This window comes from Eutrema salsugineum, unplaced genomic scaffold (genome assembly GCF_000478725.1).
Source record: "Eutrema salsugineum unplaced genomic scaffold, Eutsalg1_0 scaffold_14, whole genome shotgun sequence".
Classification (NCBI taxonomy): Eukaryota; Viridiplantae; Streptophyta; class Magnoliopsida; order Brassicales; family Brassicaceae; genus Eutrema; species Eutrema salsugineum.
The window spans coordinates 3,746,089-3,754,438 of record NW_006256877.1 but is presented as its reverse complement, the minus strand read 5'-3'; positions in this window follow the sequence as shown (position 1 = coordinate 3,754,438).

Below are 8,350 nucleotides of genomic sequence, written 5' to 3'. Positions count from 1 at the left end.
CGTTCGGTCACATTCAGGAAATCTTTTAAATTTACGTAAGACTTTCAACTTAGTCTTCCATATATGTTTGGTAGGATCGAGTTCGGAAATTCCAAACAGAATTTGATCATTATTTTTATACACGGCGGCGATAGATAGTAAATAAGCCATTTAGGTTAAACGCAAACCCAGAGCCTCAAAACAACTACAACAATTACGTCCAAAGATAACTTAAATAAACATAGCAGAGACAATACTTAAACCAAACATTTGTTTCCTATTTATACAATTTAAAATAAAAGGATATATCGAATATTTTATATTTTTGAGATACCTTAATGCTTATTTTACATTTTTAGGATAACATAGGACCTTGATAGAGAATTTTTCACGATCACAGGGATACCGTTTCCGATTTGTATTAGGGATCTATTATAATATATTATTATAATTATAACAATTTTCCAATTGGTATTCATAATTATAACAATTTTCCAATTGGTATTAGGAATATATCGGAGGTGAGCCATTTACATCGTTATATATAAAAACGATGTATTAGCATTACCGAGTTATATATGACGACTACTTTTTAGGTTTTATAGGCACTACATCATGTCGATCGCTGCTTGTCTTTTAGCAATGAAAAACATGACTTACAACAATGTCTCCGATATAACTCCATCAATTCAACTACGCCGTATTCGTTTGAAAATACTGTGTATGTTCGAGCACATCGGTGAACCTGATAACACTTTAGATTTGGTGTTGGGTGATAAAAAGGTATTCCGGTGACTTTATATTTTTCGTGCATATCACGTCTCTGATATACATATTTTTGTTTTTTTAGGGTGATAAAATACATGGATCAATATCAAAAGGGTTTATAGACAGTTTTACATCAGAAGTGAAGCAAGGAGATTCAATTATTCTGTACCGTTTTGGTGTAGTCCCTGTCATCGGAGACTTGAGACCGACGTTGCACAATTATAAAATAATATGGAATTCTCAAACTTATTTTTCAAAGATCCCTTTCTATGATAACAACAACTACCTAAGTATCGTTGAATTTGGTAACATACACAACAATCTCCGAGACCCATTGTTTTTCGTTGGTATGACTTTAGATAAATTAATAAATAATAACAAAAAATATATGCTATTTTATATCTATAAACTTTCTCAATGACTAACTAATCTTTTTATTATATATAATTGGACACGTCGCGGTGATTGGAACATTTAGTCACAAATCCTCCAAGAGCCAAAGAAAGTGGGGTAATGTTTACGTGGAACTCCGTAACGAATCGTAAGTTTTTTAAATATGTTTCTCAATTGCAATCACTGTAATTATCAATTTTTACTACTTTATATGATTATTATATGCCCAACAGAGATGTTAGATTGCAAGTGTTATTACGGAACGACTATGCACTTGACCTGATGACTGCTTTATCATGGAAAGAACACAAAATTAACATTTGTGTTATACGTTTCGTGCAACTGTTCAAATTTGCACATGCTTGGGCAGCGATAACTGCATACGATTGTACCGAAATTTTACTAAACCCTAACCTACCAGAAGTCGAGAGAATGCAGACCACAATCACGGAATCAGACAATGGTGTTATATTAAATTTTTGAATAGTTTCTTTTTTCGCATGTTTTATTTTCTTTTTTTTTATATGTTTTTATCATTTGATTCAATAAACGATGGTACTATATCAAAAATCTCCTCATATTGTTATTTTCGTATACATTACTTTTTTCAATTTCTAAAATATATGTTTATTATATCTATGCATATTTATTTTCCTAGTAAAATATTATAATACTTTTAAATCAACAACGGTGTCAATGGACTATGAACACAATTTTGCATTGAAAACAAAAAGTGACACTCTTTGTAAATAAATAAAAAACGCTAAAATGAGATGCTTTGCGAAACAGATGAAGTTTATAGATGAAGTTTATAGATATTGAATATTTTATGTATTACAATAAAAATAAAGAATAGCTATGTTGTTCAAATACACAACCTATAAAAAACGAAATAAAAATTTAATATCTCCTACGGAAACTGGTCTTCATATTCATCATCTAAAGGGGTAAAATCAACTGCAATTTCAAGCCTGGTACAATATGACAATATTATAAAATCATAAAATAGATGTCAATAGAATACATAGACAGGATATAACATCAAAATTGGAATCTACATATCTCATCTTTGCTATTGCCACTTCTGGAGTAGGAGGATCCTCGAGAATATCAGATATGAATCTTTCCGATTCAACTATCCACTCATCTAATAACATATACATATTCAGTATGCATGTGGAAACAATAAATCTGTTAAACTTCTGATTAATTGCCATATTGAATAAATATTAATAGTTAATATTTACGTACCCCTCCACCTATTGAAAGAGAAAAATCGCAATACAATAATATGCCTTGAAGACTTATCACGATTCAAAGTTCTTCAAATTTCGTTGCCAAGTTATCCCAAGCAATACATTTCAAGGAATTTCCACTGTATATATTTACACCAACATAGAAGATAATTAACATATTTTAATATATCAAGAAACCCAAGTCTGACACCAGATACTCTGAGGATAAGTTGTACTTACCCGAGATCTTCGAGTACAAAACGAATAAGTGGACGTTCTGTGGGTGTATCCGATGTATCGGACATATGAACTCCTCTTTGAAGTTTCTGAACAAAAGTGACAACCCCGAGAAGATCAACTGCAAAATCAAACAACTAAGTTAGAAAAAATTCATTTCTCAGTTAATGAGATAACCCAAGATAACAACATGCATGTAAGATACTTACCAAGATATCGTTCTGTTTGAATGGATGCAAGCAAAATATCTATGAATGGAGAGAAAGAGTATATTTCTCTGGAAGACTTCGGATCGGTTTTCTCAGTGATCGTACCCTCGTTGATACGTATATGACAGTTGTTTGATGATATACTTGGATGTGGTAATCTGTCTGTAACTGCAAAATTACCAAGAAAATACCACTCTCCTTCGAGCAACACATCCTCGAATTTGTCAATTATTTCAAATGGCATGGTACACAGGATGCGATTGTCCTACACAATTTTAGTAAAAAAGAATCAATAAACGATTACATTTCCAAAACATGAACAGGGATAATCTTTTAAAATCTCATAAACTTACAAATTCATCAGCGAGAACTAACATCCGATTAGGGCAACCAATGAGAGTAAAAGCATAATAATTTCTAACTACTTGGACACAAATACGTTGCTCGCTGTTTGTCTTCTGGAGACATTCGTTGTTTTTATTTGGTTTGGAGATGAAAGATGATAAAAATGAACATTTCTTTTTATAAGACGGAGACAATGAACGGTTATGTTTTAAAAGGCGTGTTTAAAATACTTTAGAAATGACGGTTATGCTTTTAAAGGCGGGTTTTATATACTTAAGCAACGATTCGTCAAAACTAATAAAATTAAATGACAATTTCCAACTAAAATTAAATATTTTTGTTAATAAGAAAATACGATAAATATATATAAGATCCATTTTCACATAAAAGTTTATTTTATTATTTTATGATAAGGTAAATTTCCCTTCAGAGTTACAACGGATCAAATGATGATATATTCGTTGGAAATATTCCAAAAATAAGCTAGGGTTGATCCGTGAGACGAAAGAAAAGAAAAACATCAATTCATAAACATTATAAATATAACATAATTTCAACTCGGAAACCATGTTTTGTTTTTTCTTATGACGGTAAACTATAGGAGACTTTTTGATAAAAAATACGATATTAAAATAAACCTTAATAATTTCTTTAATTATAACGAAAACATTTTAGTAATCGTAATATGCCATATGAAAATATAAAATTAAATAAAAAATAGAAAAATAACTTAAAATCCTAATGCTTAACTTATGAAATTTATAAATTGGCTAGTCCCATCGTATGACATGCATCTTTGAAGGTAGGATACACGATACCAGCAACAGTCCTAATATCCTCATAAGAACATGGGCCCTTTATAACAGCCAACAAAATCCTGAGATAATAAGCCTCGTCAGATCCATCCGAACAATCTGCTATAACACTGACTCCAGGGTCACCAATGACACGTCGTCTCCATAACTTTTGCTTACGATCCCAAACAAATTGACTTGGAATTTCTGAATACGTAAGCGATCCTAGCTTCGGGGTATTTTTTGTTGCAGTTCATCCAAGCCGTGAATTTAGATGTTCGATTAGGACCAAGATTCTCGCCTTCATCAGTCATCACAATCTCAGATTCAGGAAGATGGAAAGGCAAAACATTTAGACGAACACTTCCACGTGTATTTGCACCTACGAAAGCAGAACTTAATAAACACAAAACGATATAAAGTTGGATGTATAGTATACGATATCAAGTTGGATGTATAGTATATATCGCACCTGATGAGTTCATTATAGAGGTATAAAGAAAAAGTACACAGCAAAGAATAGAATAAACCACGATATGACACTACACCTATATATAACCGAGTATTCTAGGGTTTTATTATAATGTTGACATTTTTTCTATTGGAAATTTGACATTTTTGTTTTTATTTGATAAATATTTGACATTTTTGTTTTATTTCATAAATATACGCACACGTAAATATAACAGAATAAATCTTCTCTAGAATCTTCGAGAATCATTAAAACTGAATATATAATTCATTTGTTACATATACTGGATACTTATTCGTACAAATAGTATGATCGTAATATATATATATATCACGATATTTATTTAACTATATCATGATATATATATACATTTTATTAATTTTGATAATTACAACAAAAAAAAAAGGACAGAGTTTAGATTTATATGAATCGGGTCGCAATAGAATCAGTTTTCAAAGTCACGACAGTTTCCAGGACGTTACGTATATGTGTTCAAGGATAAACCTAAATCACAAAACAACGCTTCAAAAGGTTTATTGATTATAACCACACTATCATATCTAAGAGAATAATAAATGAATTATCGACATAATATCAACTTGATAAGCATAACAAAATAAATGGGATAAAAAATGATTTACAAACAGGATGTGAATATGCGATACACGCGATGATTGTAAACATAAAATTGAATAGAAATAAAACAATTTTAGAAAAGAAAAACAACTCTTTCAAATTGAACTCTTTCAAAGTAAATAAAAATTAAGTAAACATAAAATCTAAATCATTAATATTCTCAATAAAAAGGTTCTACCAAAACTCAAAACATAAAATTTAAGATAATATAATAGCGAACGCATTATCACTAAACATCCTATGACATAGAATTCTTCTTCCTTCTAGATCCAGATGTTTTGACAGGAGTAGGAATGACGTCAGGATCCTCACGATCTCTTTTAGAACCCACAGGAGCTGTCTTCTCGAGTGTGACATTTGTACTTAGTTTAACAATGTCATTAGGAGCATCACAGTCACTTTTAGAAGATGCAGGTACAATCTTCTCGATAGAATCTTCTGCATTTACATCGACATTGACATGAGGATCATCACAATCACTTTTAGAACAGGCAGGCAGAGTTTTCTCAACATGTGATCCTCTATCTTCATCGACGAAGGTTTCCAAAAACGGAGGCTAAAAAAAACAAAAAAAAAACATATCAAATAAGTAATCCGTTATGCATAGTTATATATCCAAATATCCAGACAAAATAAGAATCAAAAACATACCTCAGAATAGACCTGACTACAGAACGTCTGAATCAGGTAGTCATCAGATGTAAACCGGTCAACCGAAAACGAATTCTTAACCTTTGTGACATTATCTTCAGTTACAACAACCTTAAAAAGGAACTTTTTTCCTTCTAGATCATGCAGTGATTGAGGCAGTCCAGACGAATTATCCTACAAAATATATTACAAAAATATTTTAATTGAGGTATATAATCATAACGCTTATCAAATAAAACGATAAGTGTACCCCAACAGACTCTTCGAAAACTTCCCCAGCAGTCTTCTTAAACAATTTTTGAGCAATTTTGTCAAACACGACAAAGACTGCCGTCCCTCCAAAACCATCATCCACGTTCAACAACAGAAAGAAACTATAAAAGAATAATTAGACAATTAATTTATAAATATAAAAAAATATAAGACGTAAATATTAGAAAAGTATGTGGACGCCGAATTCAAAGAATAGAGATTGACTACCTAGCAACAACTTCAGACTCATAAACATTACTATTGCAATTAATGCATTTCCAAGACGGCGGCGAAGGAGCATGGTCTCTCTCGGGTATAGGATGAACCTTTTTTTCATACTTCTTGCATGCTATGTAATACCACGAATTACTATTGGCAACCGAGTGTATAGTCGCCAATGTCACATACTTACCAACCTGCTTATTCGAAACGATCAACAACAACCACCGATATACAAAATTTTTTTATAAACATAAATAATAGAGTATCGCATATTCACATACCGTATCGATCGAATGTATAGAACTTAACTTTTGCCTAATATTAGTTCCCAAAAATTCATTGTTTAATGAATCTTTAGAATCTACACCCGAATCATCTTCGTTAGGAATGAGGATATACTTATCTTGAGGCAACCTAAACGGAAAAAATACAGAAACTAATTATAGTAGAACGAACATACGTACAAATAAAACCGTACTGTAATTCCATTGAATAAATCCTTACTCAGATCGGAATTTCGCCACAAGAGGACAAACTGGATCAAACAAAATCTGAGTTGTATTAAAAGCATTTGAGACGCTCATCTCACCTAAAAAGTGTAAATAAATCAATGTATCAGAAATATATATAATCTATGATAAAACTCTTCATAATCGTCACTAAAATTGAATCAGTATAAATCATTAAGTAATATACCTCGATAGTTTTTGATACACGCAAGCCTTATAATAACCACAACGACGGATGCGCAATTACGTTTAACATAATCAGCAACTTCTTTTGCGTAATCAGCCCAAAGAGTACATGGTAATTGTAGATCGCTGTTATAATTAATACATGATCATGAGTTAAATCATATAACTAAAAATAACACAAAATAAAATAAATTTTTAAATTAGAACTAAGTATGTTACCTCTCATCCCTAAGATAAATCTTAAGTCTAGAACGACGTTTTCCTTGAGCCATAACGTCCTCAACATGACCAATTCTTACGATTTGTCCGACCACGTCTTAGCGTTTGTAATAAAATAGGAAGAAACGAAAGAACCAAAACAATTACCGTGTCATAAAAAATACCGTGTCATAAAAATATTTTAAAAAATATGCGTCTCAGTTTAGATATGTTACCGATCAAGTAGCCATTGTCCAAATCAGTTGATAAAATATCTGGAAAACTTTTCATATATTTCTCAGGAACATCTTGAGGAAAATCCAAGCATACAGAGACAGTCGTAGTTGCATAGAACACTATCTTGAAAGGCGTTCGTGTAGTTTGATACTCAGAATTATACTCAACAACCTTAAAAGTATTGATAAGCACCGATCTCCCCTCGATCAAATCTTTACGAAAAGATTTAGCGAAAAACCTTTCAACAGTTGCTTGTATCCTATCACCCAAAGATCCAAAGGACAATAAAAAAAATTAACCAACAAATAATTGGCTAACCGAGATATTCATAAATTATAGGACTAACCTCTTGATCAACCAAGACCATCTCAAGTGAACACCCCCCTCTACCTTTGAATCCATCCCAAATCTTGAGGATATTAACTTTGATAACAAAGTTATCAGAGCCAGGACGTAAATCCCTAACGAAAACATTAGATGCTGATTTTCTTTTAAAAATCGACATAGTTTAGACCAGACGATATTATAACAAAGAGAAAAGATTGGGAGAGATCAAGACGAAGAATGAGAATCTATATATATATTAGGAGACATGATATATATATATATATATATGTAAATTATACTAAATTCGGATATGGTTTACAACTTTTTAGAATATACATATATCGCAACAAAAGGTAAAGACGATCAAATCTTCTATTTTTTTTTTTTATTTTAAAAATGTTAAAAACGATAAAATCTTCTAATTCTCTGTATAAAACAATAAAATAATACTCAGATAATATCGATTTAGATATACTTTAACGGAAAATTAACATAATGAAATTAAATTCAATTTAAAAAATGGCAAACATTACAGTAATTGTATATACAAAGTAGAAAATATATTTAATAGATAAATAATTAGCGATTTAGACAAACAATTTAAGGAATAATTCCTAAACGATGTGTTTAAGTTACTAAAAATGATAATATATATCAATAATTAAGTGTAACAATAAATTAGATAAAATGCGATCAATCA